Genomic DNA, 19,675 nt, shown 5'->3' on the forward strand with positions numbered 1-19,675 from the left:
TTAGTCTGCTAAACTCAGTGCTGAAACACAGCATCTTGAAAGAACAAACCCCCAACAATAAAAAGGAAAAAAAGATATTTTTATTGATTGCATACCTGTACTGAGCAACAAGAACAGCAAACATTCCTATGACACCAGCTCATTGTTTTATAGATTGTTAAGTAGCAAAACAAAGTTAAAATGGTGTAGACTTTCAACATATGTTAGGAATGCAAATACAGTATGTTACCTAAAATTAATTCTAATCAGTTCACAATATAAAGATACTTGGAAAGATTTTTCAGGATTTATTTTCAGTGTACTCAATGTAATTTTTATGCTTTGATTAACTTTTCTTAGCTTTAATACAAAGCTTTCAGTGGCTGGGTTGCCAAAGGAGGACTATGACGATGGTGAAAGGGCCTAGAGGGGAAGCCATATGAGGAGCAACAGAGCTCATTTGGCTTGTTCATCTTGGATAAGAGGAGACTACAGCTTTCTTATGAAAGGAGGAGGAGGAACAGGCTTCTCTTCCTCTCTTCCTCTCTTCCTCTCTTCTCTGTGGTGACCAGTGATAGGACCTGAGGGAATGGCCTGAAGCTGTGTCAGGGGATGTTGGATTTTAGGAAAAGGTTCTTCACCCATAGAGTACTTGGGCATTGGAACAAGCTCACCAGAGAAGTGGTCACAGCACCAAGCCTAACAGAGTTCAAGAATCATTTGGAGAATGCTCTCAGGCACATGGTGTGATTCTTGGGGCTGTCCTGTGCAGGGTCAGGAATGGGACTTTGATGATCCTTGTGAGTCCCTTCCTACTCAGCATAATCCATGACTATGATTATGAGAACTTGTTACAAGGTAATTTTACCTCATTTTAGGGGCTTTGTTACTTTAAATTTTCATCAATTTATGTAACTTTTTATGAATATATATAAAATTTATTGAATTTGTCATTTTTTTATGCTCTAGAGTATCAAGATGGAACTGGCAGATATGATGCCGGACTTAAAAGACACCTCCCCCCACTGGAGCAGGTAGGTAAGAGCCACTGAAGGACATCACTTGTCCAAACACGGCTACATGCCACAGGCTCTGAGGTAGCTCTTGAATATCCATTATAGAGACATTTTTACCAGAACAAGTTGAGCTAGGCTGTCTTTATAGCAAATGGAGAAAAACATTTTTCTTTTTCAGGATATGACTAATATGCCCTATTTCAGATACACACTTAACCTTCTATCTAGAGACCCCTTTAAAGAAGCATCTAGGCAATTAAAACAGAGGGAATAATTTATATTTGGTCATATAGGTTTTCTACCTTCTTTCCGTACCCCTGTAGAACATACCTAAGGTGTCTGATCTGGACATCACTGAGCTAGTATTGACCAAACTAGCTCCTGAGACAATATATGTTAAATGCATCTCTCTCTTAGGTTAACTAGCCCTGGATTTTTTTGCTTTGGTGAATTGAAAGAGTTGTTATGATCAAGGAGTTATTTTTATGTAAGGCACATAGAGATTCAGTGTATGATCCAGTGCATCAGGTTAGGTTTCCAAGCTAAAAATTAGACCTTTTGGATGAGTGGTATTTTTTATCAGCTGGGTTATACATGCTGTTTTACACTAATGTGACTGTTACAGATTTCAGTTTTAGATGTCCAGCTTTCTCCCAGTGGGTTGGGAATTTAGAGATTTGAGAGATATTATTTAATTACAGTAGTTAATTACATGTAAAACCCCAAACACATATCATTTACGTATTGTATATATAAGCCACACAAAGATTAATTCCTTATTTGGAATGATCCATTTCTCCCTACATGTAGTAGCAGTTACTTTTAAATGTGATATTTTGTGAAATAGCAAGTCCGAGAGCTTTTTGATTTATAGAGTAAAGATAAACTTCTTTATCTTAGTAATTTACGCAGTATGTGTTTTATATACATGGGAATAAAAATGCCTTTCTCTTCATTTGAATGTATGTATTCCATTGGCCAAATCGGACCTTTTTCCCCTTGAAAATTCCTCTTACATAGACAGTGTTTACATTTTGACAACTGTTCATGTGAATAACAACAAACCGTAGAGACACAATAACCCCCAAAAGACAGAAAAATTGCTTGTTTAAGCTTTTAAAACTTTTTAAAAGCTTTAAAACTTTAAAAGCTTTAACACTTTTAAAAAAAGCACACACCAGACATGAGATATGTTGAGATAATCTCATTTTTAATAACTGAGATAAAGACTTGCAGAGTTCAAGTCTCAGGAAATCTTCCGAGGAAAATAATAAAACTCATAAACATTTCAATGACTACTTAACAGAAATAGCATGCTAGAACTACCTGATTCAAACAGACCAGTTATCATTTCAAGGTATTTATATATTCTGCCCATATCTGTAGCAGAGTCTCTATGAGAGTCATTATTTTCAGAGTATAAGCATCATAGTTGGCTCATGACAGTTTGCAAACCCGATAATTTAATTTTTCGGTTCTAATAATAAATATTAAATAAATAATAAATAAACTCTAAACTATTAAACACACTAGAAATCTCAAACTACATGGAAATAAAGGTCAATTTCAAAGTATAGGGGTTTTTTTCAGTTTCTTCATTAACACTTTGACTTGCAGAATCCAAAGAATTTCATTTATCATCAATTTTATATCTACAAATGGAAGGCTGTTGTATTTGACTCTCTTGATTTATTTTTCTCTTTTGTCTCTTTAGGGTAACAAATTAATAACATTTGTGTATGAGATCAGCTGCATGAATTGTGTAGGAGCTGCAAATAGTTTTTCAATTAACATAATTTATAAGCTTTTCTAGGATAAGGAATTAAATTATTAAGCTTTTAGGGCTAATTACTGCTTTCTGTGCTTTTGGACTGCCAAGTGCAATGGAACCTTGATCTTGATCAATGTTTAAAGGCAATGTTTAATACAGATCAAAATCATTATGTTAATATGTATATCAATCAGCACTGACTTTCTAAGAAAACTTTTCATTTTTAAGCCTGACATTATCACAAATTGGACAAGTACCAGTTATTTTTACCTAGATATTTATTGGTTCAAGTATTAATAGTTGCTTGCATTTGGACTTGTTGAGGATGACTTTACTACTATATATATGTATTTATGAGGACATAAATGCATATATGCAGCCTTAACCACTCTAAAAGCTAGAAACTTAAATGTGGACTTAAATATTGTGGACTATTTAAGACACGTAAGATAAAAGTGTAGTAACTGAAGATAATATAATTCCACAAAAGCCAAATTCATTTGCAAAAGTGGTCACAATAGAAAACAGGAATCTACACATGAGAACAACTTTCGAGGATGTAGCGTCCCAACAGGCTAACATGATCTTTGTAAAATGGAGACTTTTTCTTAGCCTCACGGTGGAGGAAAATTATCTGTGAACCTTTACCTGCATCAGTGAATCTACATATTCACAATTTCTATAAGAGGAGATTAATACCGTGGCAGAAAAATTTACAGACATTAATTGGTACAGTGAAACCTATGCAGATCACATGGATGTGTAGATGTTGTCTCAGCATTAGATATGAAAATGATTTACCAAATTGAAATGCTAAGTAATGTGGTTGTAAACAATTAACCTACAAAGAATCTATAGCATCATCCTGAATTAGTTGTTAGTACTCAAGGTAAAAAAAAAAAAGGAGACTTAGGAGTCTGTAAGGATCAATACCTATCCCTGCTGAAAAGATATGAAAAGTATATTGTCAATTGTTAGGAAAAGCAGTGGAAAGCAAATCAGAAAGCATCATAATATGCTTTCATCAGTCAGTATGGCCCCACATCTTGACTATGAAATATACACTACAGACAGGTTTAAATAGAGGATATCAAATCTTGAAGTGTATCAATAAACTATAAAGCAAATTTTGTCCTATTTTCTATATGCTAAATTCAACAAGCCCCTAGCTACCTAATGGTGAAATTGCTATGCAAAAATGACATGCTCAAGGAAGTACTTTTAACATTAAAAAACATATAATGGAAACTAATTTTGCCAAAGGATAAAAAGATAAATGTTAAAAAATGCATTAGAAAAATAAATGAAATATACCATATTGGACAATTAAAAAAATAAAATTCTGGCATTCTTATGCTGAAAGTCTTTAAATAGTGATGAAACCTCCAGTTATGGTGATATGAGACAGGATGCAAGACTTTCTGGCTTTTGAACTGATTTTTTATGGCTGTTACAGGCATCATGTGAAAACCCATATATAACTTGAGAGTAAATGCTCCTGCATTATATCTGTAGCACACTGAATTAAAAGAAGATAGTAACTTCATATTTCTTTAATACTACATGACTATTTCTGTAATAAACACCAGTTTGTGTTAAGGTGTTCCCAACATTACTATTAACAGACATATCCTCAAAAAAGATCAGTGTATTTTATCTCCATGACTCCTATTGAAATCAATTTCTGCACAGGATGGTGCAGAAAACTGTTTCAGAAATAAAAGAACTGAATCAGAGGAAGCAGTCTAGAAAGAACCTTCGCTACAGTTTTTTTCACCAACATTTTCTGGGACTTCATCAATCTTGTTCTTTTCTCAAAAAAAAGTCATATCTTATGGTTCCAGAGCATTGCCACATATAGATTTTAAAAAAAAATAATTTACTAGCCAAGATGCTGCCCATCTAATTGATTGTGATAAGAACTACGATACTCAAAAAACACCTTACAGAGATAAGATGCTAATCAGAAAAGATACTTGAACCCTTAAGAAAAATAAGTCATGTCAAATTAAGCACATCAGACTCTTTTAAAACAAAGGTAATGTTTTCCAAGTCACTGAATTGTTACATGTTGGTTTTTCCTTAAAAATTCAACTCAGTTGAAATATATATGGTTTCTAATATGTTAGTTTTGAAGAAGTCCCCGTTCCATGAAAAAAAAAAGAAAAAAAAACCCATATTTTTTTTCATCTATTTCCTAGTGTGCAGAATGGATTTTAGAAGGAAAGAGAGGGAGGAGAAATCACTGGTCTGGAATATACTTTACATGTATAACATAAGAAATGAAGCTGTTCACAGTGAAGTAATAGTGACAACATTCAGAATTTCAAATGCAAGACCACTTTTGCTTCTGGTAGACAGATGCAAAGAACAAACATATTTTGCTAAAAAAAATTTACATCTTATTTGTTTCAATTACTTTTCCCCCATAACTTTAACAAATGCCTAATGTATTGTTTAGTAAAATGTTATTATAAAGTATGGCAATATAACACAATTTGAAGAGGTGATTTTATATTTTTTTTCTTTAATACTTTAACAGGACTGTTTAATTCATGAGACCTGAGCCCAGGCATTTTTTAATCATCAATACATTTTATTTTGTTAACTTTTCTTTAGCTCAAAATCAAAAAAAAACAAATCCTGGTTGAGCAGCACACCTCAGTTTTTCTGGAATTGGATGTTCTTATAGGACGTTAATGAGCTTGTCACCTGCCCTATCAACTTCATTTTTAATCTCCATTTCACTCATCAGATTCCACCAACTATCAACAGGACAGTATCCAGAATCAAAAACAATAAAACAAAACAAAAACAAAAACAAAACAAAAAACACCAAACAAACACACACACATGCAAAAAAAACAAAACAAAACACAAAAAAACCCACAAACAAATAAAAAAATTAATACCTTAAAAAAACTGTTGAAAAAAATTATCTCTAAGGGAAGTAGTGAAGTCCTGAATTAGTGAAGCAATGAAGCTGAGGAAAGACAGTTTGCACTATTTGTTTCCCCAGCTGCACTGCCGTTTGCGTATACTGATTTCATGCCATTTATTACTCAGCAAAAATCATGGCAGTGAAGAATCCAACCTTCCTACTAACTGTACTCCAAATTAGCCTGTCATAAAAACCATAGGGAGGAAAATACCAAACAACCCTCAAACAGAAACAACTTTTGTTACCTTAAACAAACAAACGTGTGTGTCTCCTCCCCCCCTCGACCTGCCCCATCTGCCATTATTTCAACTTGTTTTAGCTGCTGTACATCAGAATGCGTCAGTTTATCTGGTAACTATAAATATCTGTAGAAAACACTCTTAATTTTTTTTTTTTATTTTTTAAAGAAATAGAGAATTTTTGGGAAACAAGAAATTTAACTTGTGCTTCTCTTCTAGCATAAAAATCCTCCTAAATTAGAATGACTTATTAATTGTAAGATTTCACACATCTCCTTTCTATAAGCACAAGGTGACTTCTGTGTCTTGGTGAATGCTCATTTTCAAGCTTGCCTTAAATGGATGATCACGCATTCTGTAATTCATATCTTCAAAATCACTGTGATGATAGTGTTTGTTCCAGAAGAAATTAAATATTTTCTCTGTTAAGTTAGGAGAAACTTTAATTGGATAATGATGTTTCTTTTTTCCTGGAGAATGAACTGGACTGAATCTAAAAATGGTTATTACTGGCTTAACTCAGAACAACTATGACTTTTTTTACAGTCACAAGATCTTGGAGTCAGAATTGTGTTCCAAGCTAGGAAAGATTTCCCTCTAGGGTCTTTTGGACGGTATTGCTGCAGGAATAGTCAGTGGGAAAAACAGGAGGAAATGTTGGAAGCTAACACTATGTTTTAGAAATTCAACTAGTCAATAACTTAAATACCTACTTCCGTTCAAGACCTTTATCTTGTTCCTTGTTCTTAAGTTGTCCTTTAATAGAGAAAGAACTACTTCAATATCAATATTGTTCAAAATAGTATCTTGCCTAAAGAAGAAAATTACTGAGAAAAAATATCCCTTTATTGAGTCTACTTTGCCTTTCTTAAAACTTACATATACTTATAGAAATTAGTGCTAAATTGAATCTTTACATAAATGAATTTTAAAACAGGAACTCTACAAGAACATTTTTGAGAAAACAAATTAATTAGAATGTGTTGGAAATTACTATCAATTATAGAAAATCATCTCTGTAACAAAAACAATGTTATTAGCATTAACAACTTACAACACGAATTTTATGTAACCATGAAAGCATTGTACTCACAGATAAGCATAAAGTTATAACACTGAGAAAACTTAGCTGGTTTCTTTGTTTGTTTTGTGGTTTTTTTTTTCCTTTATTTTTAGATTCTGAGCATATATCATTACTGCAGAAGTCAGTCAGAGCAACAGCACTTTTTTTTCCCTCGTAAAGCTGGTTTTTTTCATTATCTATACTTGAGTTTCATTCACAAAAGAAACATTGCTTTGTTTGGATTTTTCTTAGGCTTATTCATAATTCAGAGATAACTTTCAGAAGAAGTATAAGAAATCTTCAATAAGAACTGTATGAACCCCTCTGAACTTTGGATTCCAAAACAACATAAGTCACAGCTGAAGCCTACAGTTCAGGCTCAAGTAGCCCTTACTATATTTGAAGAACTAAAGAAGAAAGAATTTCAAGACTTTTTTTATTCTCTTTGGGCTATAACAAAGACTTTGAGGAGGAAGGAAAGGAAGGAAAGGCAAACAAGGGAGCTGAGAAGTATTCCTTGCCAAAAGTAAGCCTTGTTCATACTTTATATGTTTTTAAAAATGATCAGTTCAATTTTAAATACTCCATTTCTGAAATTAAAAATAAACACACTCCTACTGATGGGTGATAGGGAAGGGATCTCTCACCCTTCATTTCCTAGAGGTTTGCTCCAAATGAGCTCTGAAGCATTCTAAGCAAGCCAAGTTACAAAAGAAGTCATATCTACTTATGGTAAGACCATTTAAAGAATCTTAAAATAGATTTTGAAACCTGATATAATTTCCCAGACAGTAGTTTTTCTTAAAGATCCAAAAGAAGGATAAGATAATTATTAATACTGCTTATGGTCTGAACCTCCAGAGCCAAACTTGAATTAGCTTCTTTATTAAAAGGCATTCAAGCAATTTCTGTGATTACCTGCTAAAATTGAATAATTTTTTATAGAATTATGCACTTGTGCAAAGTTTTTGCATGTAAGCAAATGTCGCAAACCAACCATGTAGAGTCACTGATGGTTTTCCAGGTGAATGATTCTCAGCCTTTCAAAGGTGGGGATCTACTGGTTGAAGAAAACAACCATCAAATTACATTTACTATGAAACCAAGAGTATATTGTTAATAAGCTTAGATACTTTTCATATATTTCAGAAGGTGGGAAGGGCTAGTTGAACTAGAAGAATGAAATGCAATGAAAAGGACTAACTTTGCTTGCTTTTGTCTTAGTTAGCTGAGTAATTTTGTAACCAAATTAGCTTTCCTGATTCACTACTGTTGGGGTTTTGATGCAAGAGTTGAGAAATACTACCCTAGAAGTAGATTTTTCACTATTAGTTTAGGGTTTTCCCTTAAAAATCTGAAGATAGTAGGAAACCTATCCATGAGAAACATAAAGATCCATTTCTGCAGTATAAAAACCCCTCAAAGTTAATTTCAATAAAATAATGTCCCCAGACAAGGAATAACACTACATCCAATCATAAAATTTGTATTAGAGATAAAAGAGAGAAAAAAAGTCAAAAGGCAGATGAAGATGTAAGAAATAAATTTTGTATGTGATAGTTTCTCCCCGATCTCATAGTTTATTTCATTCCAGTGAAATGCACCAAACTGAGGCATCCATCTTTACACACACGTATGGAGATACAGCATCAAATTCTTTTCAGAGGGAATTTCATTAAAAGTTATGAGGTATGCCACCCTAATAAACAAAAAATCAAACACCAATTGCAGAATCTACGCAGTTCCTGTGTTAAATAAAGTTTCTCATAGGAAATGCATTACTTCTGTCATTTGCTTTTCCCACTGTCTACCGTCTGATTCCAGGTAAAAGTTTTAGTCATTAAAGCACTGAATGGTTTCCTGCATTTGTTTAGACAACTAGCATAGCATTGATCTTAGTTATCATTTTCTATGACTCCTTGACAGTTCTATCTGAATAATTATGGAGTTGATGAATAAGGGTTTTTCAAGTTCCTTTTGTTTTAGTGTTTCTTTTCTCCTGCCCCGTGCTGCTTCTTTCTCACAGCAATTAAATCATCTATGACACTTGAGCTAATGGCTCAGTAGATCAAATGAAGGGCAGTATTTACACAGCTCAGTCTATTTGAGGCATAATCAGCTCTGGAAATTGGTTTGATTAAAGTATGATTGCCTTCAGACCATGAAATAATGTTACAAGTTGGAATAAAAATATCTAGCATATCTGAAAATGTGTCAATATTTCCCATACAAATTGATTTAATGAAATATATTATTTTCCCTTTATATACCAGATCTTATTTAGAACATCACTGTATCTAAATATGAATGGTGGTACTGTATTTAGATTTGGTATGAAATTACTAGAGTCTCAGGAAGGACACCATGGAGCTGAGTAGCTGAAAGAGTGATTTGGTATACCTAAGGGACTTTGATTTCGTGTGAAATTTCTGTGGAGTAATGTGCACAGATGCCTTTTAATATCTTCATATGATCTATAACATAAACACTCTCATGGCTGTACAAGATTCTTGATCATATTTCAGTCCTGCTTGCAATAGAAGCACTTCATCAAATGAGATAGTTAATATCACCTAAGTTCAGATTTTCACTTGGCAGTTTAGCTTTCATTTAGAGCTGATGGAGAAAGATAGGCTGTTTCAACACATGCTACTGAACATATAATGTAGGACATTTGCTCTGAATGAGTATAAGATAAGGATCTCAGGCTCCTCAGCTTGAAAAAGTTAGCAGCTTTTTATAAAGAATCTCTAAAATCTTTAAGAGAAATTATCACCCTGTATACTGACATAACGTCTAGTTTAGGTGTGATTTTTGGTGGAACCTTCAAATAGTACTGCAACACCAGTAGAGATATTGTTGTCAGTAGAGATAATTAATCAGTAAACTGTCCGGAAAGCTGTTCACCCCTTTTCTAACGTCAGTTTTTAAAGCAGATTTAAAATTTTTTAAAACCAAGGCGAGGACATCAGTAGACAGACAGTAGAAAGAATGATAACAACAATTTTTCTACATGTCTTTAAAACTCTTGCTTTTTAAAGTTCTTTATGAGTCCACAGTGTTGTGAACATTCTAATATGTGTAAAACTGGTTTGGATATTATACAGAAGTTATGCACCCTCAACAAATGCGACTTGCATCAAACATTTATTAAAAATATAAATATTGAGGTAAGAAGAGATGAGAATGAGTCCAAATTCAAGAAAACTACTGTTTCGTGGTATAATGTGCATCATCCAGTGTCAGCTGTACATATGCTTAGAAATCCCAGAAAATACAATTGGATACTTGCTCACCACATGTGGTCTTAAAAGAGGAAATAATAAAACATTATAGCAAAAATTAAATATAATGCAACCAAGTAAAAGAAGAATAAAAGAAATAAAAGAAGAATAAAAAAAAAAGAAAGAAAAAATAGACCCATTGTAAAAGAAAAATGGGGGAAAAAATAAAACTTTAGAGAACAAATAAAAAATTTCTACAGGAACACAGCGTGACAGACTGCCAGTAGGATGGAGAAAAGATAACACAGTGACTAGCCTTGAAAAGTGATGTCAAACTAGAGTTACAATAGTAATACAGCGAAACACCTACTGGAAAGATGAATAGGCTCCCTTCAACCATGACAAGAACAAGAACTGCAAAAGAGGGAATTGGAAGATGTACCGTATCCACCCAGCAGTGAAATCAGTACAGTTTCCCCTTTGCTCTTTCAGATTTAAAAAGATAATGACATTATGCACCTTTGGAAAGGAAGGTTTAGAGCAGGTCTACACTCTGTGGTCATGGTATTCATTATATATTAGGTGCCATTACGTGGACTTTGAAACTTCTATTTCTTTCTCCTGCGCATCTGCACTTCTCCAGCTCTCAGAACACGTTTGTTTCATTCTTTCTAGGTGCTCTGCTTTTCATTCCAAGTGAACTGTGCGCAAAAGGGAAAAGTAATGAAGCGCTAATATTTGAAAACAAGATATATAGTACAATGTACTGAATATAAAAAAAGAACTTTGACAAGATAGAAAGAATGACATTATTATAAATTGCATCTAATTTTTAGAAACATGAGTAAACAGAGCCTTGGGCTTGATCTGGAACTGGAATAATTCATATTGACTTAATTTAACAGGACTGTAGGAACTTTATTACATAATACAGAGATAATACAGAGATACTCTCACATCTCTAGGACCAAAAATTCCTATTGAAGCATGACAAAAGCTTGTAGGGAAAATGTTAAAAATAGTCATAGGTGACCCTGAAAATATATATATTTGCTATTAAATTTCCAAGATTCAGATTTCTTATTTAAATAGTCTCTAAGAAAAAAATAAATGTCTTTATAAAACACTTATGATTCTAAAAGATATCTGCTCATTTTCTCTTCAATGGGCTGCCTCTGTCCACCCTGTAACAACAGATATGCTTTTCTGAAATATCTGTAAGATTTATATTTTAAAAATATTTTTAGTCAAGGACCTAATTTTCCTGAACGTTCATAAGGATCAAGGTGCAGCCAGGATTGTTTAAATGTAATCAATAATAATGTACCTAATTATAGGGTCCAAAAATTTTGAGCTCTTGTTGCTTGCAGAGAAGGAATGTCCTTCAGAAAGAGGTACTTGAATTTCATCATAGCAGAAATGAAGTGACAGAAGGGTCATAACAGAAAGAATTATATATAGAGAGGTAAGAGAAAGACAGAGGAACAAACTCTAAATTGGTATAGCTATGGCAGTTTATACCAGGCAAGAATTAAGCTGACAGCCTCAAGGCACATATTCCATTCCTGAAAATAAAATTGGTTTAGAATAAGTGAGTCAAAGGAAAAATAAAAATGTTGACAATGCCACACCTGATCTCTAGAGACAAGAGAGGGGATCTAGAAAACATAATCAGTGGAAGAGATGCAGTTGGGTTCATATCAGTTTACATCAGTTTCTATCTTATTTCTAGGACAAATTACAGCCTGGAGCTGATGTACACAGGGCTCCCAACTAGCTTATTTAATTGGTTGTTTTACATGGAGTCAGATAATATTGTTAAGCAATATAATGTTATAATGAACTGAGGATTGCACTTGAAAATTAAGCTATGCTATTTTTTTCGGGCTGGTGAAACACAGATTGCTTTCAGTTATTTGTCTTGGCAGGACTGTTGTTTCTGTCCATAGCCTGTCAGGCTAGTACAGTACCCAGATGGTTATAAGGCTCCAGGGCACCTGCATAACTTACATCAGAGTTTAACAGAAAAGTAGTGAGTAATAATTATATATTTACATTTCAGGTCCTCCTCCATTCAAAGCAAAACACAGCTGTTATATTTTCACTCTGGCCATTACCTTGTGATATCCCACTCAGCCAGTATTTCCACTCATTGCCAATTTGTAGTAATGTTTACGCATTTCTCTTCTTTTTAGCCCTTGTGTAAAGCCACATCTAAATTAACACACATCCTATAGCCCAAATGAGAAATCAGCCTACCAGGGGATAGTTCTGTTATGTATAATGTAATAGCATAATAATTTTTTAAGGTATTTTTATGCCACTCAGACTTACTGATGAGGTGTTTTTTGTCTTATCTTCAAACCTGCTTTCTGCCTGCCTTCCTCTTTGTAGTGTGCGTCATCTGCACCATCTGGGATGACCTTTCTGCAATGACTGAGAGAACAGCACTAAAGTGTCTGGATTCTCTGATTTAAAATTGACAATGTTACTTTCCTTTTCAGAGTTGTTAAATGTTTTTCTTTCAATCATTTTGTGAATTGTAGACACTTAACTTATCACCATTATCTCATCAACCTAATATATGTAGACTTTGGTGGATATAAACTTGCAAAGAAGTTTTTTTATAACTCCTCATTTAGAGAAGGACTTTTAAGAAGTTAAGTAAACACATTGCTGATTGTGAAATAGTCTCCCCCAAATGCTGTTTCATCTATCCATATCCTTAATTAAACACGACAGACTCTATATTTAACTTTAAGAATAACTTTTTGGAGTCTAAACTTTATTATATTCAGTGATACTATTTATAATAGTCACACAATTTAAAGACTAATATGCCCAAGCATTTATACAAATTACTAGGAATCTTGGAGGGGGGGGAGAAGAAAGAAAAACTTGTCTCTAGAGTTTAAAAACCCCCATACATTTAGTTTAGGTGGGAAGTGATAGAGGAAATGTTCTGTGATGACATGTAAAACACCTGGTATTCTCTAGAGACACTGAAAAGTCATCAGATAATGTGAGTTATAAACTGGACAGAACCCAAAAACTTGATGCAACAATATATAGAAATATTTAGTTAATTCCAGGTAAATTGCATTTAATTAGACCACTTCTCAGTGTCCAGTAAATTTTGAAGGTGGTTTTTGTACACAAAACATTACAGAAATATGATACTCTTAGGAGTTCTTGTTAACTGCATTGTATTACACTGATAAATGATGTTTTTTGTTGAGATTAAATCAGTCTGCTTGGGAGTGTCTCATCGTAGGTAGAAAATAAAGGAATTGGATGGAGGATTTGTACATATAATTATATTTAAATATACTAGAATATGTGCATATATCACTTCTTGTCTAAATCTGTTCTACTGAATAGACTTAACCTTGGATGAGTCTGAGATCTGTACTGTGCAGTTATCTGCCAGTTACTATTTAATAAATAAAGTACCTGAGGGAGTTTTATTTAGGACATTTTTAAATCCCTTTGCTAGAATGACAAGAACTTTTCTCTCAGTATTTCAGATATACTTTTTTCCTCCCATTCAAATGTTCCAGTACCACAAGATGAACAGGAAAACAATAGAAATTAATCCAGAAAGTACAGAATTAAAAGTGACTAAGGACAAGTTTAACGTTATAGAATATCAATCTATTTTGTTTGGAGCAGGCTTGTCATAGGTGTGGAGCACAATGACTCACAGTGTAACACATGGAGTTAATGGGATAATGGCATCCCATGAACTCCAAGATCTTTTCAGAACTTTCCTACGTCTAACTACTTCTCATTGTTAATGAATGACAATGCAGAAGAAAATAGGAGATACATTTGTAACAGTGTAAACCTTGCACCCCTCAATTGTCAGTCAGTGATAGAGCACCTCTCCTATGAGGAAAGACTGGGATTGTTCAGCCTGGAAAAGAGAAGGCATAGAGGTGACCTAATTGAGGCCTTCCAGTACCTGAGGGTGGCCTACAAGAAAGTGGAGAGATACTATTTAAAAGGGCTTGTAGTGACACAACAAGGGGGAATGGCTTCAAACTGAGAGCAGGTTTAGATTAGATATTAGGAATCAATTCTTTACTGTGAGGGTGGTGAGGGCCTGGAACAGGCTGCCCAGAGAAGTTGTGGATGATCCATCCCTGAAAGTGTTCAAGGCCAGGTTGGATGGAACTTTGAGCAACATAGTCTAGTGCAATGTGTCCCCATCCGAGGCAATGGTGTTAGAACTAGATGATCTTTAAGGTCCCTTCCAACCCTAACCATTCTCTGATTCCATGACATTATGATTTTAAATAAATTATAGTTATAAAATTGAAAGCAGTTCCAATCTTTAGGGAACAGTTGTGACAGCTCACATGCACATGCATGCCAGAAGTGCAAAAATCAGTAGTGTGGTAGGCTCAAGACTTCTTTTAGGAAGAAATTCTTTACAGAGGGGGTAATCAGGCATTGGAATGGGCTGCCCAGAGACGTGGTGGACTCTCCATCCCTGGAGGTTTTTAAGATGAGACTGGATGTGGTACTTAGTGCCATGGTCTAGTAACCACGGTGGTAGTGGATCAAGAGTTGGGCTTGATGATCTTTTCCAACCTGGCTGATTCTATGATTCTATGATCAAATTGAGAAGATAAATTTCAGCAAGCAATACATTTAGTGCCAGATAGATTACAATGTTTTAAAATATTAGCCATTCTTATTTAATTTCCATTCATCGTGCTGAAAATAAGGTTTTTAAAAATAGAAGCCTTGCAGGATGGACTTGCCGTACAAGACAGTGATTGCTTTTTACTTCATAGAAAAAAATTATTCTTGGAAAGATGTGTGTATAAAATAGTATATTTAAAATAATTCTTATATATAAACATACTAGAATATGTATATATTAGTACATGTACAAAATATATTTGAAGTTTAAATAGGTTACTGAAATCAGTACCAACTTTATGATCAACTTTATTTCAATTGGGTATGACACAGGATATGACAGTTTGCATATTTTTTGTTTCTTTGATATTTAGCTGCTATTAGGAACTAAATGTTATCTAGCTTTTTTCTTTCTTTTGTATTGACCAAATTGCTACACAAGAAATACTTTAGAAAATTCTCAGCTGTCTTCGAGCAAAGAAATTCTGGAAAGAGACTGTTTCATTCATAAATAGGAATAAATTCTAATTTTATTAGATGGATATAGGTGGGAAAAAATAGACCAGCTGCCAACACGAAAGTTCCTCTCCAGATCTGAAACAGAAGCAGTAATTCAAGTTGATTACGGATTAGAAGTGTTTCAAGTTAAAATTATGCTACAAATTCAACCATTTAAACACAAAGTGTATTAGATTTAGAACAAAAATTATGTTAGCAAAGAGAGTAGTGTTAAGTCATTAATTATTCTCTGGGCTTGTGACAAAATTAGAACGTGGAATAGCAAGATGTTAGAAGGAAACACAGGTGAAAGGGAATACAACAATGCCTGTACTGATGATACAGCTCCACATGAATTCTTTGATGGTACCAATGCTGTTAGGGATCAAAGCCTTTAGTTTTTTACTGGCTGCTTGTTCTTGCCCTTCTAAAAGATCTTCCACTCTTCTAGCAGAAGTTGTTTATGCAGGCACATACTGAACTAGATCAGGAAACTGTCAAAGCTGTTAAAATCTGATGATGTGGGATTTTTGTGATTTTGTGGTTGATTCAGGTGGTTTGTTTTTTCGTGGTTTGTTTAGGGTTTTTTACATTTGGCTGGTTCAGTTCCCCAATCCAGTTCAGGTGTCAGACAGAAATAGATTGGCCAGCTGATGTAGGGGCAGTATCTCACAGGGAGATAAGAAGAACAAAGACATTGCTAAGACCAAACCCAAAGGTAGAAAAATTAACTGGAGACTCCATCCTTAACAAAGATATTCTTTCTTAATAGCACATAACATTTTTTCCTACAATGTACCTCCTTTCATTTAGAGAGTAGTTGTAGCTTTGCTTCTGCATCTCTACTAGAGATGAAGATTTTTAACTCAGTAGAAATAAAATAATCTAATAGAAATTATAAGAGTTATGGATGAGTATGTATGTAAACAGAAAGATCTACTTTTCCTAATCCAAGGAGAAAATGTCTCAGAAGCTCATGAATTTTGCAGATTTTTAGTTTTGTCTTCAGTATTACATAGAGAACAAACCTTTAATCACACAAAGAAAATGTTTCTTTTTGTTTCATTTCTGTACAGTAAGGTTTTGCTGAATTTCCTCAGTCATTTAAGTGGCTGAACACTGCAATATTTTTAAATTAAGATAGGCAATAATCTATTCATGGTAGTAAAAAATGTGTTTTGACAAAATAAGATCTTGAAGGATCTTTCCTCAATTACATAATTGAAATACAACTACTAGATTCTTTGAAAAGTTACACAGTTATTTAGACTACAGTCCTACTCCTTTTAGCATACTACGTTCCTCTGACAGTATAAAAAAATCTATTATTCTCTATCTTTTTAAACACAGAAAAGGCCTTGAAATTACACTCAATTATCTACCCTGAACTTTTAAACCATATATTTAACTAGTTAATGCAACTCATGACATCATTGAGAATACATCTTCAGGGGAAATTTTTATGAGCTTCAGACTAAGGACTGTCATAAACCTGTTTTTTTTCTCCTTAGATAGAGTGTGACAATATGACTCTGGCATCTAAAATTGTCTGTTTTTCTTGCATTTAAGGTGCTTTTGGTAAGATAACATAAATCACAGTAAGCAAATTCTATTTCATGTAAGTGACTAAAATTCTACAGCAATCCACTGCAATAGAGAAAGTCTCCAAATACAGAATTAATAAAGAACACAAGATATGAGAAGTAATGTTTATGCTTATGCATCATTCTTCAACTACTAATAAAGAAGATTCTGACATAGTGAAAAAGGAAGCATTTTTCCTGTCTTCTTTATTCTATACTTTTGTCTTTCTCTCATAGCTGTTTTTTTCCACCTAACACATAGCCAAGCAAATTGAATTCCCTAAAGAATGAGCTGGTGAACCCTGAAGTGAGATCTGCTAATATTATGGCTAACAGAAGAAAAGAGAAATAATTCTAGACTAAATGTAAGTATGCTATTTTTCTCATCAACAATATTTTTACATTAAGATTATTTGACTGTTACTAATTAAAATAGTAGTCTTCATCAGAATGTTCTGCTGCTGGGTAAAATTTCCTCATTTCACTACTTTGAGTTCTTGGAGTTCAAAGCAGTAGAATGTCAGCTTTTCATCTTATGAAGCTAGAATTGTTCCTTTCTTACTTTTTTTCTTCTAAAATGCCTCAGAAAAATGCATGTATGTGTCAGTGTCCCAGTGCCACTATAAGCCCAGAGCAAGGAGAAGGATTGCAGGTGAAAAGGGGAGCGCCTGAAGAGCAGCACAAAGGAATTCCATCTTCTTTAGCCAGAAAGTCAGTTTCACCTAGGGCCCAAATTAAATGTCTCTATATCCATACAGATAGCATGGCAATTAATAAGAGAAGCTGGGGACATGCATACACCCGCAGGGCTACAATCTTATTGGCATCATGGAAACATGGTGGGATGGCTTCTATGATTGGAGTGTTGGAATGGAAGAATACAGATTTTTCGGGAAGGACAGGCAGAGATGAGGAGGGGATGTTCCCTCTATGTCAAGGACCAACTGGAGTGCATGCAACTTTGTTGATAGATGAGGAGCCAACCAAGAGTTTATGGGTTAGGATAAAAGGGAGGGCAGGGTCATGTGACACTATAGTGGGGGTCTGCTGCAGATTGCCTGACCAGGAAGACACAGTCAATGGGGCCCTCTATAGACAGATAGGAGTCGCCTCAGGTTCATAAACTCTTGTCCTTCGACCACCCTGATATCTGCTGGAGGGACCCTACAGAGTAAGAAATGTCTCTCTATTTATCAAAACATGTGTGGTTTTTCCATTCCTGTTTTTGTCCTCAACTCTCACCCGTCTCATCAAGGAAGGGCAGTGACTGAGCAGCTGAGAGTGAGTTTGGTTGCTAGCCAAGACTAAACCATCACAGAGTAGAAAACATTTTACAAAGTAAATCTGACATGATCACAAAAAAGAAAAAAAAGGAAACAAACAAACAAAAACAAAAAAAAAAAAACCCAAAAAACACAAACAAAACAAACCAACCAACCAACCAACCAAAAAAAACAACAAAAAACCAAACCAAACAAACCAACCAACCAAAAAAAACCAAAAACAACAACAACAACCAAAAAAAAAAAAAAAAAAAAAAAAAAAAAAAAAAAAAAAAAAAAAAAAAAAAAAAAAAAAAAAAAGAAGCAAGAAAAGAGGATTTTAAAAGTATCTCCAGAAATACCTGATGCAGTTAAAATTCTTTTGTGGTGTGGACATAAAATGATGATTGCAAAAAGCTATTGTAAGACAAATCTATAGAATGTTTATACACCATTTTATTTTCTATTGGACACTCATGCAAGGCAAGATTTTGTCATTTCGCTTTGCTTTCAAGTTCACCAGAAGTTTAGAAATTACTTAAGACACAGTAAAAGCTTAGCCAAGAAATTAAGAAAATAACTCTTTCATAGAAACTAACTAGTGGTTCAAGAGAACTTATAAAGAAACATCAATCGTGAAAAAGGGAATCACATATATACCATAAATTGTCTTGTCTTTCACTGTCAGGATGCAGATATCCCTCAAAAGGAACAAAAGAATTCTTCTGTCTTGAGATTGTGTGAATCACAATATTGAGCAAAAAAACACCCTATGAAAGACATGCCAAGGACTGAAGACCATCACCTGTCCCCACCCGCAAAGAGAAAAATATGTCAAATAATGAAATGCTTTGCTCAAACTCTTCGGTATTAATTTAGGACAGAAACATCACTGACCAATACCTGGAGATTATTGGTAAATTTAGAGAGAGATTTCTAATCATGAACATCAAGGTTAAAATTGAAGCGACATCATGAGTAAGAGATGACGTTTCATTCCACCACCTCATCAGGTAAGGAAGAGATACCCAGAGAGAAAGAGACAGGAATTCACTGGGCAACCAGTTACTATGTCCAGTGTTGTGCCAATGCTTTCCTCACCTGAGTTTGAAGTAGCTCTCTTCCCAAAAAATGTATCAGCAGAGATTTGCTGAGTGAAGGCAATTCTCGTTTCTACTTCTGCCATGCCCTTTCATATGATAGTGCAAGGATAGAGTGAAAGGTTCATGTATGTTCAAATCTCCCCACATGTGGAATTCTTAGTCTTTCAGATGTAGACAAGAAGATGGAGAACAAAACCACAGCTGGGTACTTGAAAGTGTCCTTTACATATGAAAGTTAGCATGATCCATTTTTATTTAAACTAATTTCAGAATTATTCTCTTGTGTTTCAAGTGATCAATGCCATTTGAAACATAATTCTATTTAAAATTAAAATATTGATGGTAT

General features: G+C 34.1%; 1 long non-coding RNA gene across 1 annotated transcript in view; it reads left to right on the top strand.

Moving 5' to 3' along the window:
* Window positions 1-19,168, top strand: part of LOC120322891 — a 122,271-nt gene extending 103,103 nt beyond the window's left edge. Inside the window, exons 4-6 of the long non-coding RNA XR_005562841.1 lie at window positions 949-1,013; window positions 17,202-17,329; window positions 18,915-19,168. This is a non-coding gene — a long non-coding RNA (uncharacterized LOC120322891). The remainder of the gene's footprint in view (window positions 1-948; window positions 1,014-17,201; window positions 17,330-18,914) is intronic.
* The last annotated feature ends 507 nt before the right edge of the window (window positions 19,169-19,675 follow it).

Source organism: Pipra filicauda, unplaced genomic scaffold (genome assembly GCF_003945595.2).
Source record: "Pipra filicauda isolate LSUMZ 115617 unplaced genomic scaffold, ASM394559v2 scaffold166_size2123106_pilon, whole genome shotgun sequence".
Lineage (NCBI taxonomy): Eukaryota > Metazoa > Chordata > Aves > Passeriformes > Pipridae > Pipra > Pipra filicauda.